The following is a 19,251-nucleotide window of genomic DNA, read 5'->3' as shown; positions in this document are numbered from 1 at the left end:
ATATGAAGAGCAAACAAATGTTCGCAGGTATCCATCCGCACATTGGTTGCGCTAGTAAAATCTGCATGTTTAGTGGGCAGAACAGCCCTAAGGCCTTTCCAGATTCAGACGGTGGGGCACACTTTTCCTTTCCAGACTTTGTGAAGCACTTCTTCCAGGGTCAGGAAAGAACTGCTTGTGCAGGGTACTAAAAGCTAGATAGAGTTAACACCACTTCCGAGAGCTTGAGTTAAAAACAGCTTTTATTTTTGGTTTTACATAATAATCATGATTTGTGTAGTTTACATATAGAGCTTTGCAAAATCGGGCATGGTATTTAAAAAAAAAAGCATTTATTACTAATTTAATAGAGAGCAATGGTAAAGGCACCACACAGTTGAAATTTCAAGTATGTTAAATGTTGCTATAAATAAAATGCTACTCAGATTTTTAGATTTAATAAATCTAAAAATACGTTTGCAGTTGTCCTTTGGGTGTAGGAGGAAGTCCTGAGTTTCTCAGTGCATGTTTCTGGGCAGATTTTCAGTATTGTCAGCATGATACGGGTATAGAACCTTAACCTGAGTGAATAATTTGTTTGAGATTACCAGTCTGTTTTGCAGCTGGGAATAGACTGGGTCTCTTATTCCCAGTCTGGTGACCTATCCAAGAATAGACTAAGGAAACTGGGTATTTGTCTGTTTGATGGAAAATAATGACTGAGTTGATTTTATAGTGAGTATTAAAGAGCCAAAAAAATGGATGTGTAAACATTTAATTTTCTGTTGTAACAATTATATGTAGTTTCTCCACACTAATTGTCTTTGGCCAATATGTAAAGGACTTGAGGATATTCCTCAGTGTTACTTTTCATGGCATTTGTAGCCCATTTACACTTGATTAAAACAGATAGATGCTTTTTGTATTTAACTGGTGAATGTGTTTTTCATGTGGGTATTCTCACTGGTTAGAGAACAACAGGTAACTTGAGAATGTTTAGCCTCCTCACAAATGGTAGGGAGAAGAATAATTATGTTAATTTCAATAATCTCTGGTAAAAAACACACGTTGGCTTTATTGAGGATGCTCTTTATTGAGGATGGTATACCTGTGGATAATCTCAGCTTTATATGTATACTATTAGTCTCGTTCTTGTTACTTACTGTATTAGATCTATACAACAATGTTTTATTAACATGTTTTCAGTAAGCCTTATAGAAAAAAGTACCTTTTCTTTGTATCCTGGTATGAGTTGTAATTGAAGCTTTTTGTTTTCTTCATTCCTAGCCTTTCTAATGCCTTTTTTCCTATATCGCAAAAACAAAAACAATCTTCTTCTTTCCATCTCCAAAGAACCCTCAGATTTTAAAATCCAGTACCAGAGGTCTCCACCAATGTCTGAAGACATTTTTGGTTGCACTGGAGGATTCTACTTCGTATATAGTAGGTAGATGCTAAACATCCTACAATGGACATGATAGCCCCCACAACAAAGAATTTTCCAGTGCAAAATGTCAGTAGTGTAGCTGTTGAGAAACCCTGATCTAATATGTTGAGAATAATATTCTACTAAGTAATTTAAATATATATAAATCATTTATAAAGTTATAATAACATAAATAAATAAATATGTAATTATGTTATTTTATAATTATAATTATAATGGCATTTCTGTGACACATCTGTTATAAATGTTTTTCCAAAGATGTCAATTAGAATGATCATGGGTCAAAGCTTATTAAGTATATTTTAGAGCCTCATTACATAGGATTTTGGAGTTGGAAGATTAACAAGTGTAACCCTTTCAGTATGTAGATAAGGAAACAGAGTTTCAGAGAGATTCTGACTTACCCAAGGTTCCACAGATAATGCAGAGCTCAGGTCTCTTGTTATTTCTATAATAAATAATTTTAACTTATTTAATTAAAATTAACTTAAATAATTACTGAGGGAAATAATATTGTATCATTTTGCTTGATATACAAATAAATTAAAGTAACCAAATAAAAATACAATTACATTGTGTGAATCTCAGTATTCAATGAGTTATTGTTACTTTTTCAGATTCACATGTGTTGAACTTTTCAGCATCTGCTTTTAAAAAAAATGTGAAAAATTGAAAATAGCACATACAATTTTAAAACAAAATTTGAAGTTAATAATGAATGATATCTTAGGCAACATTGCAATTGCAAAACCAACCGGACTTGTTAAATGTCTTATGGTTTCTTGAATTTAAACATGCAATCTGTTAACATGAAGATCACAATAATAGTGAATTATTGTGCTTATTGTAAATCTATTCTAGCAAGTGTTTTGGCTAAATTTAGAAAAAATAATGGAATTTTCAGGTGAAATGTTCCTGGGTGAAATGTAAATTGCGTATTTAGATGAAATATTTTCAAATAAAGCTGTGTATTGTCAGGAATAAATATTAATGGGGTTCTTCCTGTGTTAAAATTTTTTTTCTGTAGTGTTGTTTTTTTAAAAATAAAAGTAAAATAATGAGGACAAAAGACCATATGAGCAAAGATTTCTTTAAAAATTGTTTTGTATAGTAAATTTATTTTATAGAAAAAATTTAAAATGCATATTAGCAAAAGTAAAAATCAACTGGAGAAGGTACTATTAATATTTTGATATATGGCTTTCTTTTTTTTTCTTTTTTAAATATATTTTATTGATTTTTTACAGAGAGGAAGAAAGAGGGATAGAGAGTTAGAAACATCAATGAGAGAGAGACATCGATCAGCTGCCTCTGGCACACCTCCTACTGGGGACGTGCCCACAACCCAGGTACATGCCCTTAGACCGGAATTGAACTTGGGACCTTTCAGTCCGCAGGCCGACGCTCCATCCACTGAGCCAAACCGGTTAGGGCTGGCTTTCTTATATTTTCATTAAACCTTTTATTATGGAAAAAATTAAATAGATGAAAAATAGAGTATATTATTAATATCCATATATCTATGAACTAACTTCAAGAGTTAGCAATTAATGGCCAGTCTCATTTCATTAGTACAGGCATACCTCGTTTTATTGTGCTTTACTTTATTGTGCTTCATAGATGTTGCAGTTTTTAAAAATACATTTTTATTGATTTCAGAGAGGAAGGGAAAGGAAAAGAGACATAGAAACATCAATGATGAGAAAGTGTCATTATGGGCTGTCCCCTGCTCGCCCCCTCCCTCTCCCCAGGGATCGAACCCCAAACCCCGGCATGTGCCCTAACCTGGAATCAAACTGTGACTTCCTGGTTCATAGGTCGATGTTTAACCACTGAGTCACACCGGCTGGGCAGTGTTGCATTTTTAACAAATTGAAGGCCAGACCCTACCAGCAAAAAGATTACAACTCACTTTATTGTGGAGCCAAATCTGCAATATCTCTGAGGTATGCCTGTACCTACACCTCTTTTCTCCCTTATCATTTTCTTTTCAACTTTATTTTGAAACAATATGGACTCACAAGAAGCTGCAAAATTAGTATAGTCCTATATATTCTTTAACCAGCTTTCCCCCAGCGGTTACATCTTATAATGCTCTAGTAAGACATCAAAACCAGGAAATTGATACCGGCACATCACTGTTAACTAAACTTACTCAGTTTTACCATTTTTAAAAACCTGAATTTATTTGTGTGTGTATAGTTTTATGCAGTTTTCTCCCATATATAAAATGATGTAACTGCCACCACAGCAAACATAACAGCACTGTTCCATTACCATAAAGAAAACCCCTCTTGCTACCCCTTTATAGTCGCATCCCAACCCAAACCCTCTCCCTGTCCCGATAACTTATTCTCTATCTCTATAGGTTTATTCTTTCAAGAATAGCATATAATGGTATGTTAATATATACTTTGTTTAACCATTCACCTGTTGAAGGACTTTTGGTATTATTCAGTATTTTGCTATTAAGAATAAAGTAGTTATGAACATTTATGTACAGGATTTTGTGTATAATTCTCTGAGATAAAGAGTGAACTTCCTGGGTTGTACGGCAAGGGCATGTTCAGTTTTATAAGAAACTTCCAAACTGTCTTCCAGGATAGCTGTACCATTTTACGTTCTCATCAGCAACAGATGAAAGATCTACTTTTTCTTCATCCTTGTTAGCATTTTGTTATTATTGCTATTTTATTATTTTAGCTGTTCTAATAGGTATATAGTGATATCTTACAGTTTTAATTTGCATCTCCCTAATGACTAATCATATTGAGCATCTTTATATGTACTTATTTTCTGTTTATGTCTTTTGCTCATTCTCAAATCAGATAAAAAAATTTTTTTGCCTGTCAGGTTTTGAGCGTTCTTTAAAGACCTTTGTCAGCCCAGCTGACGTGGTTCAGTGGTAGTGAGGATCTTTTTTGTGTGGCTGTGGACGCCTTTCAGCATCGCTTTCTTTGCCTTCAAAGCCTTTGCTTTGGCTTAGGCTTTGGGAAGGGTAGGGGTTTCCTTTCTCACTTTTGGCACTATCTTCGGAAAAAGTTGTGTTTGGTGTTTTTTGTTTTTTTTTGCTTATGGATGTTTAATTGTTTCAGCACTATTTGTTGAAAGGACTATTCTTCCTCCATTGAATTGTTTTTGCCCATTGTAAAAAATCAGTTGGGCATATTTGTGGTGGTCTATTTTGGGGTTCTGTATTTTGTTCATTGATCTATGTGTTTATCTGTCAGTACCATACTGTCTTGATTTTTACAAGTGTATAGTAGGTCTTAACATCAGGTAAAGTATTCCTCTAACTTTGTTAAGATTGTTTTTGCGATTACAGTTTCTTTCTTCATGTAACTTTTAGAATAATTTCGTCTATATCCACAAAAAAATATCTTTGCTAGGATTTTGATAGGAATAGAATAAACCTAAAATATAATTTGGGGAGTCTTTCCTTATTGTATAGAGATTAAAAAAACCCCTTTTATTTATTTATTTTTAATTTAAATTCTTTATTGTTTAAAGTATTAAATATGTCTCTTTTTCCCCCATTGACTCTCCCCAGCCGCTCCCCCCGACACATGCCTCCTCACCCCACTACTGTTTGTGTCCATTGGTTATGCTTATATGCATGCGTACAAGTCCTATGGTTGATCTCTTACCTCTCCCCCTCCCTTCCCTCTAAGGTTGGACGCTCTGTTTGATGCTTTTAAGTCTCTGGATCTATTTTTGTTCATCAGTTTAGTTTATGTTGTTCATTATAGTCCACAAATGAGTGAGATCATCTGATATTTATCTTTCTCCGACTGGCTTATTTCACTTAGCATAATGCTCACCAGGTCCATCCATGCTGTTGCAAATGGTAAGAGTTCTTTCTTTTTTACAGCAGTGTAGTATTCCATTGTGTTTATGTACCACAGTTTTTTAATCCACTCATTTGCTAATGGGCACTGTATAGAGATTTTAAATTTATGACCACAGAATGTCTCTCCATTTATTGAGATCTTCCATTTTATTTTGAAGCAAATTCTAGGCATCATGTAGTTTTCTTAAATAGCTTGATTGAGCTACAACTTAGGTATTATACAACTTACCCATTTCAAAACATTTTAGGGTATTCACAGAGTTGTGCAGCCATCACCATAATCAATTTTAGAACACTTTCGTTACCCTAAAAAGAAACTCTGTATCCGTTAACAGTCACTCCCATTCTCCCTTTGTCCTAACCACTGGCAACGATTAATTTACTTTCTGTCTCTATGAATTTGCCTGCTCTGGACATTTCATTTTAATGGAATCATAACAATATCTGGCTTCTTTCATTTAGCATAATGTTGCATGATGTAGCATATGTCAGGGGTTCACTCCTTTTTATTGCTGAATAAATTCTATTGTATGGATATACCTACTTATACATTTTGTTTATCCATCAGTTGACTGATGTGGGTTGTTTCCACTTTTTGGCTATTGTGAATAATGCTGATATGAGCATTCATGTGCAAGTTTTTATGTGAACATTTATTTTTAGTTCTCTTGGATATATACCTATGAGTGGAATTGTTGAGTCATATCTAATAAATCATTGCCAAGACCAATGTCATTAGTCTTTTCCCTTTAGGTTTTCTTTTAGGAGTTTTATAGTTTTAAGCCTCATGTTCAAGTCTTTAATCTATTTTGAGTTTATTTTTGTATATGGTATAAGGTAAGGCTCCATTTTCATTGTTTTGCATGTGGATATCCAGTTTTCTCAGCATCATTTGTTGAAAAGCCTATCCTTTCCCTATTGTGTATTCTTGGTACTCTTTAAAAACTTTTCCTTTTTTAAAAATATTGCAGTTTACATTCAGTATTATTTTGTATTAATTTCAGGTGTACCGCATAGTGGTTAGACAATCATACTATACAATGTGTCCTGTCCCCCAGTATTTTCAGTACCCACCTGGCACCATATATAGTTATTATTTTAGGTGTTCTAATAGGGATTTAGTGGCTCAGTGGTTGAGCCAGGAGGTTGTGGTTCAATTTCTGATCAGGGCACATACCAGGGTTGTAGGCTCTGTCCTCGGTGGGGGTGGGGATGGGGGTGGGGGGTGGGGATGGGGGTGGGGGGTGGGAGGCAGCTTATCTCATCATTGATGTTTCTGTCTCTTCCCTCTCCCTTCCTCTGAAATTAATATAAACATATTAAAAAATATTATTGTCTGTATTTCCTATGCTGTATTTTACATCCCCATGATTATTTTGTAACTACCAATCTGTACTTAATCTTAATCCCTTTACCTTTTTCATTCAATCCCCAAATCTCCCTCCCCTCTAGCAACACTTAGTCTGTTCTCTCTCTTTCTGTTTTGTTCATTTGAATTGTCCTTCAGATTCCAAATATAAGTGAAAATGTATGGTATTTGTCTTTCTCTGACTGACTTATTTCACTTAGTATAATACCCTCTAGGTCCATTCAGGCTGCCACAAATGCTAAGATTTTATTCTTTTTTTATGGCCAAAATATTGGTACTCTTTTTTTTAAAAAAATATATTTTATTGATTTTTTTACAGAGAGGGAGGGAGAGGGATAGAGAGCCAGAAACATCGATGAGAGAGAAACACCGATCAGCTGCCTCCTGCACACCCCCCACTGGGGATGTGCCCGCAACCAAGGTACATGCCCTTGACCGGAATCGAACCCGGGACCCTTCAGTCTGCAGGCCGACGCTCTATCCACTGAGCCAAACCGATCAGGGCAATATTGGTACTCTTATTGAAGATCGGTTTGTCCCCTATATGTATGGGTCTATTTCTGGACTGTGTTTCTTGTATTTCTGTGTATGTCTGTTCTTAGGCTGGCACTATACTGTTTTAATTATTGTAGCGTTGTAGTATGTTTTGAAATTAGGAAATGTGAGCCCTCTAACTTTGATCTTTTATATTGTTTTGGCTATTTGTTTTTTTGTGTGGTTTCATTTGAATTTTAGGATTACATTTCTATTTCTGTAAAAAAGGCCATTGGGATTTTGATAGGGATTGCATTGAATCTGTAAATTGCTTTTGGGTAATATAGAGCTTTTAACAATTGATGAAATATCTTTCCATTTATTTGTATTTTAATTTCTTTCATTTGTGTTGTTTTTAATGTACAAGTCTTTTGTCCCCTTGGTTAAGCTTATTCCTTGGTACTTTATTCTTTTGATGCTATTGTAAAAGTTTTAAATTTTGAGAAATTTGATGTCAAATTTATCTTTTTTTTTTCTTGATGGTACTTTTGGAGACATATCTAAGAAGGCTTTGCCTTATCCAGGGTTGCAAAGATTTACTCCTATATTTTCTTCTAAGAGTTTTATAACTTTAGCATATATTATATATATACTAGAGGCCTGGTGCACAAAATTCATGCACGGGTAGGGTCCCTAGGCCTGGCCGGCGATCAGGGCCTCCGGGGCCTTCCTTCCCCGGCTGCCGGCTGGGGCCTTCCTTTGTTCCGCACTGCCCCATGGAGGGCAGCACACGTCATAGCGAGCGATTGAACTCCCAGTCTCCTGGTTGAATTCCCGAGGGGACACTTTGGATATTAGGCATATATATATATAATCTCCTAATATATAAAAACCCAGGGTCCGTAATGACTGACCAAACACCGGAAGTCAGTCCTGCAGTCAGTGCTGGGTTGCCATGGTGACCCAGCACTGACTGCTGCCGGTGGGGGCACAGCTACACAACACTGACTGCCGAGGGGACTGCGGATCAGACCCGGAGAGAGAGGCAGGGTCTGATCTGCAGCCTCCGTGGCAGCTATTGATCAGCCCTTGCCTCTCTCTTTCTCTCTGGGCTTGGCCAGCAGCCGTTTGTGCCTCTGTTATCCGGGCCTCTGCGGGGGCTGCTGATCAGCCCTGCCTCTCTGATCAGGCCCAGAGATAGGCCTGGAGATGCTCACGGGCATAGAGACTGACCAATCAGAACCAAATCTGGGTGAAGTGTGAGGAGCCAATGGCTGCCTAGAAGGCAGAGCTTTGACACTGACTGGCATAGAAACCGACCAATCAGAACCAAATCTGGGTGAAGTGTGAGGAGCCAGTGGCTGCCTAGGAGGCGGAGCTTTTGATGCTGACTGGCATAGAAACCGACCAATCAGAACCAAATTGGCCAGCAGGGGAGGGCAGTTGGGGGCAAGATCAGGCCAACAGGGGAGGGCAGTTAGGTGTGATCAGGCAGGCAGAGGCAGGGGAGAGCAGTTGGGGGTGAGATCAGGCCTGCAGGGGAGGGCAGTTAGGTGTGATCAGGCAGGCAGAGGCAGGGGAGAGCAGTTGGGGGTGAGATCAGGCCTGCAGGGGAGGGCAGTTGGGGGCGATATCAGGCCAACAGGGGAGGGCAGTTAGGGGTGATTAGGCAGGCAGAGGCAGGGGAGAGCAGTTGGGGGCGAGATCAGGCCAACAGGGGAGGACAGTTAGGGGTGATCAGGCTGGCAGAGGCAGTTAGGGGCGATCAGGCTGGCAGGGGAGGGGCCTAAACTGGCAGGCAGACATCCCCCAAGGGGTCCCTGATTGGCGAGGGTGCAGACTGGGCTGAGGGAACCTCCCGCTCCATGCACGAATTTTGTGCACCAGACCACTAGTACATATTGTTTGCTTTGGGTTTATATTTTGCTTTTTAAAAAAAATTTTTTTAGAGCAGGTAATTAATTTATTTATATGAGACTAGAGGCCTGGTGCACGAAAATTTGTGCGCTTGGGTGGGGGGTGGGTCCCTCAGCCTGGCCTGCACCCTCTCATAGTCCAGGACCCCTTGGGGAATGTCCACCTTCCGGCTTAGGCCCGCTCCTGAGGGCTCCTGGAGGGATGTCTGACTGCCAGTTTAGGCACGATCCCCCAGGGAGCAGGCCTAAGCTGCAGTCGGACATCCTTAGCGCTGCTGAGGAGACGGGAGAGGCTCTCACCAATGCTGCTGCACTCACAGCCATCAGCCTGGCTTGTGGCTGAGCAGAGCTCCCCCTGTGGGAGTGCACTGACCACCAGGGGGCAGCTTCTGCATTGAGCGTCTGCTCCCTGGTGGTCGGTGCCTGTCATAGCAACCCGTCGTTCCTGGTCTTTTTGCCATTAGGGTCAATTTGCATATTACCCTTTTATTATATAGGATATTATATAGGATCATCAATCACTTCTAGTGTTAGAATTTAGTGCTATAAATTTTCTTCTAATTACTGCTTTAGCTGCATTCCACATATTTTGACATATATTTCTATAATCATTTATTTTTATGTACATATTTAAAATTTTTCTTTGAGACTTCCTCTTTAACTCATGGACTTTTTAGAAGTATGTTGTTTTTCTGTGTGATTAGAGAGTTTTCTGTTACTAATTTCTAGTTTGAGTTTTTTATGGTGAGAGAATATACTATGTGTTATTTTAGTTTTTTTAAATTTGTTGAGGTTTGTTTTATGGTAGAGGATCTGGTCTATCATGGTGAATGTTCCATAGATGCTTCAAAAGAAATGTGTTTTCTGCTGTTGTTGGGTGCAGTATTTCGTATGGGGTGGGTAAAAGGAGGTTTATAGTTGTTCATGTTGAAAAAGACATACAGGTTATGACTATTACATTCTTTTACTTTCAGTACATGTTAGAATGTCTGATTAACAACATATAGTTGGGTGATTATAAATACCTACTCTGCCTGTCCTTTGTTTGGTTTATGTAGACCCTCTGCACTCAAGGTAATTATTGATATACTGGAGGCCCAATGCACGAAATTCGTGCAAGGGGCTTCATCCAGAAGGTTGTTCTGCTGTTCGATCCAATGAGCATATTAGCTCTTTATTATGTACGATTAGCACTTAAGTCTGCTATTTCATTAATTTTTTTCCCCTCTGTGTTTTTTTGTTTGTTTGTTTGTTTTCTCTTTCCTTACCTTCTTGCAGATGACTAGAATATTTTTTAGGATTCTATATTTTATGAAAGATCTATTTATAATGTTTTTGAGTTTGTCTTGGTATAGTTTGTGTAGGTTGTAGTTATTACAGAATGCATATGTGACTTTTAACAGTGTATTGGTATCAACATTTTATTACTTCGACTGAAGTGTTGAAACTTCATTTCTGTTTTACCTTTTCCTTGTTAACTTTGAAATACATAATTGTTTTGTGTAAGAGGTGGTGTTATACTTTTTGTGTCAGTCATCAAGTATGATTTATAAAACATATGATGGAAAGATAAAGTGTGTATACCTATATTATCTTTTGTTTGGAAATTTTTTGTCAGCCAATCTTTATGGATTTGGCTGCTAGTGACACATTCTTTTAGTTTTTCTTCTTTTGAGAATACTTTTAAAAAATGTCACTTTTTCCTTGCTGTTGCCTGAATCTATTCCCCTAAAGTTCACATGTTGAAATTCTAATGCCCAGTATGATGGTGTTAGGAGTTGGAGCCTTTGGGAGGTCATTAGGTCATAAGCAGGGAGCCATTATGAATGGGGTTATTGCTGTTATGAAAGAGGCCCCTCACCTGATTATGCTGGTATATTAATCTTGGACTTACAGCCTTCAGAACTGTGAGAAGTAAATTTCTGTTGTAAGCCACCCATTCATTGGTATTTTGTTATAGCAGCCCAAATGGACTAAGACATTCCTGGAAAAGTAGTTTTCACTGGGTTTAGAATTCTTGGTTGGCTGTGTTTTTTTTTTTGTTTTTTTTTAATTTTCAAAAAATACTAAACTACTTTTTGGCCTCTGATTTCAGATGAGAAATCTGGTGTCATTTGAATTGGCTTATTATAGGCAATATGTTCTTAAAATTAGAGCTTTATTTTTTGGGGAGGGAGGTCTTTAGCTTTTGAACATTTAATTACTAGAGGCCCGGTGCACGAAATTCGTGCACGGGGGTGGGGGTGGTGTCCCTCAGCCCAGCCTGCACCCTCTCCAATCTGGGATCCCTCTCACAATCCAGGACTGCTGGCTCCCAACTGCTCGCCTGCCTGCCTTCCTGATTGCCTCTAACCACTTCTGCCTGCCAGCCTGATCACCCCCTAACCACTCCCCTGCCAGCCTGATTGATGCCTAACTGCTCCCCTGCCAGCCTGTTTGCCCCTAACTGCCCTCCCCTGCAGGCCTGGTCACCCCAACTGCCCTTTCCTGCAGGCCCGGTCATCCCCAACTTCCCTCCTCTGCCGGCCTGGTCACACCTAACTGCCCTCCCCTGCAGGCTTGATTGCCCCCAACTGCCCTCCCTTGCAGGTCTGGTCCCTCCCAACTGCCCTCCCCTGCTGGCCTGATCGCCCACAACTGCCCTCCCTTGCAGGCCTGGTCCCTCCCAACTGCCCTCCCCTGCTGGCCATCTTGTGGTGTCCATCTTGTGTCCACATGGGGGCAGAATCTTTGACCACATGGGGGCAGCCATCTTGTGTGTTGGAGTGATGGTCAATCTGCATATTACGCTTTTATTAGATAGGATTATGTTTTGCTGTAAATTTCTTTGGGTTTATTCTATTTTGGGTTTGCTCATTTTTTTTTTTCTTTATCTGTAAGTTTATATCTGCTACATTTGAGAAGTTTTCAGCCATTACTTCTTCAAATACTGTTTCAGCCCCTCATTTATTTTCCTTTCTTTCTGGGGCTCCAGTGATATGAATGTTGAATCTTTAGTTATTACCCCTCAGTTCCCCAAGACTCAATTTTTTTTCTTCAGTCTATTTTCTCTGTTTTTCAGATTGGGTGAGTTCTGTTTTTCTGTCCTTAAGTTCATTGATTCTCTTCCCTATCATCTCCTTGTTTGTATTGAGCCATTACGGTGAGTTTTAAAAATTTCTGTTACAGTAGTTCCCCTCATCTGTGGTTTTGCTTTCCATGGTTTCAGTTATCTGCAGTCAACCACAGTCTGAAAATATTACAATTTTCCAACTGTTGACATTGGCTGCTGCTAACATTCAGCCGTAGACATCGTTATGGCTTGATGATCCAGGGTCACCTGAAGCAGATGATCCTCTTTCTGACGTATCGTTAGAGGTCACCAATGTAGCCTGATGCTATGTCACAATGCCTATGTCATTCACCTCACTTCATCTCATCACATAGGCATTTTATCATCTTGCATCATCACAAGAAGAAGGATGGTGAGTACATTACAATAAGATATTTTGAGAGAGAGAAAGATGACATTCATATACCTTTTATTGCAGTATAATGTTATAATTTTTCTATTTTAGCGATTTTCAACCTTTTTCATCTCATGGCACACATAAACTAATTAGTTCATTTCTGTAGTATACCAAAAATGTAATTTTTGCTGATTTGACCAAAAGAATAGGTAAAATTTTTTTTTTTTTAATATATATTTTATTGATATTTTACAGAGAGGAAGGGAGAGGGACAGAGAGCTAGAAACATCGATGAGAGAGAAACATCGACCAGCTGCCTCCTGCACACCTCCCACCAGGGATGTGCCCACAACCAAGGCACATGCCCCTGACAGGAATCGAACCCGGGACCCTTCAGTCCGCAGGCCGACGCTCTATCCACTGAGCCAAACCGGTTTTGGCAGAATAGGTAAAATTTTGATTTAGTCACACTGCATGGCTATTGTATTGGTTGTTGTCATTTTTTTTTTTATTTGACAATCTAAGGGAAAAGAGGTCAGTGCCCCTGACTAAATAGTCAGGTATTGCATGTTTTAAAAATTCTTGTGAACACCAGTTGAAAATGGCTGTTCTTTTTTATTTTTAGTTATTATTGTTAATTTCTTAATGTGCCTAGTTTATAAATTAAACTTTATCATAGGTATAGAAAAAAAGCATAGTATATGTAGGGTTTTTTACTTACTATCTACTAGTGGCCTGGTGCACGAAATTCGTGCACATTAAAAGGGGATTAATTAGAGGAAATATTTTAATATTGCTATTTGTCCTTTCTCTATAATAGAAGTGTCAGAGATGAAAGAAAATTAGTAAAATATATATGAAAATCTTCCTCCTGTCAGAGTCTGGGGCACGCTGCAAGACCCAGAGTCAAGTCCCCGCCCACCCATGGCACCTCAAAATCGCATGAGACCCAGACCCAGCCGGCCCCACCCCCGTTGGGCAAGATCCAGACCCGGCCGGCCCCACCCTTGTCAAGCCCCGCCGGGTGGGGGGGCGCAGCCTCAGGTCCCCTGGCCTGGCGCTGGGCGGGGGGCGCAGCCTCAGGTCCCCTGTCAAGCCCCGCTGGGTGGGGAGTGCAACCTCAGGTCCCTGAGTGCACCCTCAGGTCCCCTGGCCTGGCGCCGGGGTGGGGGGTGTGGCCTGAGATCCCTCATCAAGCCCTGCCGGGTGGGGGGAACACAACCTCAGGGCCCCCGTCAAGCCCTGCCTGGTGGGGGTGCAGCCTCAGGTCCCCTGTCAAGACCCACCATGTGGGGGGCGCGGCCTGAGGTCCCCCGGCCTGGTGCCAGAGCGGAGGGTATGGCCTGAGGCCCCCATTAAGCCCTGCTGGGCGGGGGACGGGGCCTGAGGTCCCCTGTCAAGTCTCACTGGGCGGGGGCGCAGCCTCAGATCCCCTGCCCTGGCCCAGTGCCACACAGCCTCATGTCCCTGCTGATTGCTTGTTAAGGCTTGTTATGGGAACTTGGCCTCCGCTGTGGGTGCAGCCATCTTGTGTTACGGAAACCCCTGCCTCCACTGTGGGCGCCTCCATCTTTGTGACGGTGTGATGGTCAATTTGCATATTCCCTCTTTATTAGGTAGGATGATTTCAGGCATTGTCTTGGGACATACCAGTATTCCTCACAAATAATGGGGTGACTACTATATTGTATTTTTTAGTTATGTAGTTTCCTTTTGCTTCTTTTTCATTAGAGGCCTGGTGCACGAATTTGTGCACGGGTGGGGTCCCTCGGCCTGGCCAGCGATCGGGACCGATTGGGGCTGGCTGGCCAGGGGGAGGGACCGCAGGAGGTTGGCCAACCTGGGAGGTTGGTTGTGAGAGCACACTGACCACCAGGGGGCAGCAACTGCATTGAGCATCTGCCCCCTGCTGGTGAGTGCATGTCATAGCTACCAGCTGGTCATCCGGTCGTCCAGTTGTAATGGTCACTTAGGCATATGTATATATGGTTTTCACTTGCTTCATAATTTATAATTGATTGCTGGAACATTTTTATTATGTTTGCTTTAAAATTTTTGTTAGCTAATTCCAGCATCTGATTCATCTCTGTGTTTGCCTTAGTTGATTATCTTTTCTCACTCATGTTTGAGGGTCATTTCTGTTTTATCTGTTATTAGAGGCCTGGTGCACAAATTCGTGCACTGGTGGAGTCCAGCTGGCCCGCCCCGATGGGGGTCATCAGGGGCGGGCCAGCTGAGGTGGGAGACCAATCGGGGGCGGGGCCAGCTGGGGCGAGGGGCCGCAGGCATTCTGGTCATTCTGCCATTCGGTCTATTTACATATTACCCTTTTATTATATAGGATGTTAGAAGTTTCTGGGCTCTATTTACATTTTTACTTATTTATTTTATTTAAAAATATTTTTTATTGATTTTAGAGGGCAAGGAGAGGGAGAGAGAGAACATCAATGATGAGAATAATCAATCAGCTGACTCCTGCCTGCCCCCCACTGGGGATCAAGTCTGCAACTTGGGCTTGTGCCCTGACCTGGAATTGAACTGTGACCTCTTGGTTCATAGGTTGATGCTCAACCACTAAGCCATGCCAACCGGGAGGCCCTATTTATATTTTTAAGTTTCTCAGCCAGTCAGTCTCCAAATTTAGGTTTAGCATCCAGGTCTTGGCCCAATTTTGTGGGCTGTGTGGTTCCAGTGACAGTTTAATTTTCTGGGCCTTTATGGTCATCTTGATTTATTGGATGCTGCTGGACTCCCACTGGTCCTTGCTGCTGCTGCTGCTGCCGAAGGGACCAAAAGGGATTTCCCCATGATCGCCTTTGGGTATCTCTAGGTAGGAGAGGATAGTAGTGGGATCCTCCTACTGTTTTCGAACATTCTTTCCTATCCCTGCATCTCTGGTCAGGGGAGAATAGTTTTGGCCCAATCTGAATTGCTTACTCTGGCTGGATCCTTCAGTTCTGCCCACTTGCTTCTGTATCTCTACGAGAAAACAGGAATCTCACACCAGGTGAGGAAGGAAGAATTGCTTTTCCTGGTGTTTGCTGTTGGCTGGGCTTGCAGTTGATCTCCCCCGATATTGCAGAAGGACTCCCCTTTATTTTGGGGGAAGAATGTGACTATCTGGTCTGCCTTCAGTTGCTAAATTGGTGGTTGGGAAGTGTCAGTCTAGATTTCCTTCTTTTGGGTGTAGGGAGTTAAAAACACCCTGCTATTATTTTGTTTCTCCAGTCCTGCATTCCCAAACTGGTTTGCTGCCTTCTTACCACTTTTCAGAGTTTTCCTTTGGTTGTCTCTTGTGTTATTTTCATGGTTCATAGCTGTGTTTGGTGAGGAGGGACAGGGAAAAACCTATGCCATCCTATCCTATCCTTAATTTTTGTGAACATGCATGAACTCCATCCAGTGGTTTATTTCAGCTTTGAAAATAATGGTATATGCATATGTGCTTTGTAATGTTTTAAGCATTATGTAAATGTTCGCTTCAATTGTAATTCGCAATATTGGGCACCTAGGAAGTTTTTGGGAGGTCATTTATAACCAATTCAAGAGGGTGCCAGGGTGCATGCTATTTTCTTTATTTCCTTTATTTTTTAATCCTCACCTAAGGATATGTTTATTGATTTTAGAGAGAGAGGAAGCAGGGCTCGGGCGGGCGGTGGCGCAAGGGGAGAGAAAGAGAAACAATTGCCTCTAGCAGGCAGCCCAATCTGGGATCAAACCCACAAGATAGGTATGTGGCCTGACCGGGAATCGAACCTGCAACCCCCTGGTATTTGGGATGATGCTCCAACTGACCCACTGGGCCAGGGCAATGTATGCTATTTTACTATGCCTCTATCACATAAATAGAATTTTGTTATGTAGTTAATTAAAATGAGGTTATAAAGTCTGGGTTTTTATCTTAAACGAACTAGGGACCCAAGTGCACGAATTCTTGTACCTTGAAAGGAACTGTGGGCCGTGAGGCTGTGGTGGGCATAGGAGCAGGTTTCAGCCCATTCTCTGCGCTCCCACCCAGTCCCTACCACTGCAGCCCCCAGTCCCCTGTCTGCTGGCAGCCCTGCTCCCGCCACCGCTGCTCCCATGCGCTGATGGCGCCGGCTCTGCTTGCACCCAGTGCTGGCGCCAGCCCCAATCGCTCTGCACTGTCAGCGGGTGTGAGTGGCGGCTGCTGCCCCGATTGCCCCTCAGGAGCAGGGGAGGTAGAGAAGCCCTCAGGGGCTATCAGGGCTGGCAGCTGCTGCTCACACCCGCTGATGGTGCCAAGCAATTAGGGCCAGCGCTGGGCGCTGGCAGTGGGTGCGAGCGGGACTGGCACTAGCAGTATGTGCGAGCGCTGGGCCGGACTGTGGCGTGCGGGAACAAAGAATTTTCAGTAACCACCAGAGGTTCGCCTTGATGACAGCAAGTGGTGCCCTCGCCTTGGTCTGGTGCCCCCACTCACCTGTTCCACCATCCCGCCTCGGCCAATGCCCACCATGTTCTGCGCTCTGCCGCCTGCTGCTGATGCCTGCCATGTTCCACGCACGCCCGCTGGTGGTCAGTGCATGTTATAGCGTCTGGTTGTTCCGCCATTTGGTCTATTTGCATATTAGCCTTTTATTATATAGGATATGTTTGTTTAATAGATTATTTGTATGTAAGATGTTTCATAATTCCAGTAATACATAATAGTATTTTAATATTAATAAACATTTTTCAAAACAATACTGCAAATCTTTTATGTTTCTAATTCATAGATTGAAAAGGAAAGATAAGATGTCCTGCATTTACATTTCCTAGTTTTCTACTTAAGAATAAATTGACCCCAAATAAGAAAATGTCCATTCTACATTAGTAGAAGCTAGTGTTTCTAAATAGTGAGTTAACTTGCTAAATAGAATTATATTAAAAAAAACAACACAGACTACCTCACATGTTTCATGAATTGTTCAAATTTAATACGTTACTGTAATTACAGAGAAATCACTGCACTCCTTTGCAGCCACTTCTTGAGATATTCTCTGATTGTCTCTGATGGCAAATCTCAGCTTCCTGATCAGATTAAAACCATTTCCTTTATGTATGGGAACACTTCCACATTGTGTCTATTAGTGTAATTCAGGACATGTGTTCGAGACAGGAGATGAGCTGTCAAAAGATGAAATGGCTTTTTATGAACCATATGCAAATTTTTAAATGAGAGTGTTATATTTCATATTGGAAGTAATAATTAGTTTCCTCTTTGAGTTTTAATAATTTTAACGTTTTCACAAAGAATTGAAACTTTAAAAAATCAAATTAAGTAAACTTTAATTTTTAAGTGTGTATTCCTATTCTTTTTTGTAGGATTTCCTTATTACAGTAGAACAATTTTTATTTTATAAAAATCAGATGAATTTTGTTTTCTCTGTTTATTTGCATAGTAAATTATTGTATATAGCATTTTAGTTTCATTATTTTTTAACTCAGAACATTGCTAAGAGTAGCATTAAAGTTTTTTTAAACTCTGGAATGACCTTTCTGTGGTTTTGTGTTAGAATAGACATTTATTAGGGGCAGAGGAATCCATTTAAAGTCTTTGATTTGACACTTAGTTGTTGTTTAACTTTGGGTACTTAACCCATGAATCCCAGTTTCATCATCTATAGAACAGAGACAAACAATAAAAATGTCCAGGTGACCCTAGCCGGCTTGGCTCAGTGGATAGAGCGTCAGTCTGCGGACCGAGGGGTCCCGGGTTCGATTCCGGCCAAGGGCACATGCCTGGGTTGCGGGCTCGATCCCCAGTGCGGGGCGTGCAGGAGGCAGCCAATCAGTGATTCTCTTTCATCATTGATGTTTCTATCTCTCTCTCCTTCTCCCTTCCTCTCTGAAATCAATAAAGAAATATATATTAAAAAAAAAAAAATGTCCAGGTGGTTGTAAGGGTCAAATGAAAGGTCACATGTGACAGCACTTTGTAAACTGTGAAGTACTTTATCAAACTGTGGTTATATCTTCTTTGAGAAGATCATTTGAAAACTTGCCTGAATGGTGTTGATCTTCATATTAAAAAATTGTTTCATGATTATTTACAAAATTAATGTGTATTTAGTGAAAATTCATGGACAAATAAAGCAGCTTTTTCTTGAGATTAGTGGCTTATAATTTTAAAAACTGATTTCTATTAGTAAATCTGGGGAAGGATAACATTGTTACATTCCCATTGTGATAGGTTTGATTTTGGGAGGTGTTTCCATCAATGGATGATTTAGATTTAAAGGTCTATCTCTTCAGTGGTTTACAGTCTTAAGGAGTTTATAAAAATGCTTACTGTTGTGTTTTCTAACATGGGTGGACAGTTGGTTTCTTGGAAAATGAATGTTTCATGGTTAAGTGATTTGAAAAGTTCAAGGGAAGGTGAACATTTTCAGTAGTTGGCTTTATTTTACTCACTTTGGTCAATTTTAAGAATTTGATTGCCCTTTTGTTGAATTTTCTTTCTCAGTTAAATGGATTAATTACAGTAATTGCAAAGTTTATAAGATTTTGGCTTGATTTTTGGTGAGAGTAGAAATGAAAAATGGTTTAGAAAGACCTGAGTAGGGTAATTTCTGGGATGGTTGGTTTGAATTTGTTGGGCTGTCATTGTCCTTGGACTAGATCTGCTCATGAAAAATATGTATACCACTAGGGTCCCTAGGCCTGGCCACTGATAAGGGCTGATTGGGGTCTTTCGGCTGCCAGCCGGGGCCTTCGTTCAGCACTGTCCCCTGGTGGTCAGCGCATGTCATAGTGAGTGATCG

The 19,251-nt window shown here is 40.7% G+C and overlaps 1 protein-coding gene across 18 annotated transcripts in view; it reads left to right on the top strand.

The window, feature by feature from the left end:
- The window catches only part of ZNF148 (zinc finger protein 148), a 148,747-nt gene that overhangs the window by 15,902 nt on the left and 113,594 nt on the right, over positions 1–19,251 (top strand). For 3 of the 18 annotated variants that reach the window (XM_080658467.1, XM_080658471.1, XM_080658468.1), the window contains exon 2: positions 3,244–3,372. The exons of the other annotated variants lie outside the window; for them this stretch is intronic. The gene's annotated coding sequence lies outside the window, so the exon portion shown is untranslated. The remainder of the gene's footprint in view (positions 1–3,243; positions 3,373–19,251) is intronic. 18 annotated transcript variants of the gene reach the window in all.

This window comes from Plecotus auritus (genome assembly GCF_963455305.1).
Source record: "Plecotus auritus genome assembly, chromosome: 2".
Taxonomy (NCBI): Eukaryota; Metazoa; Chordata; class Mammalia; order Chiroptera; family Vespertilionidae; genus Plecotus; species Plecotus auritus.
The sequence above is the reverse complement of the archived record's forward strand: the minus strand, read 5'-3'. Positions and strand labels throughout refer to the sequence as shown.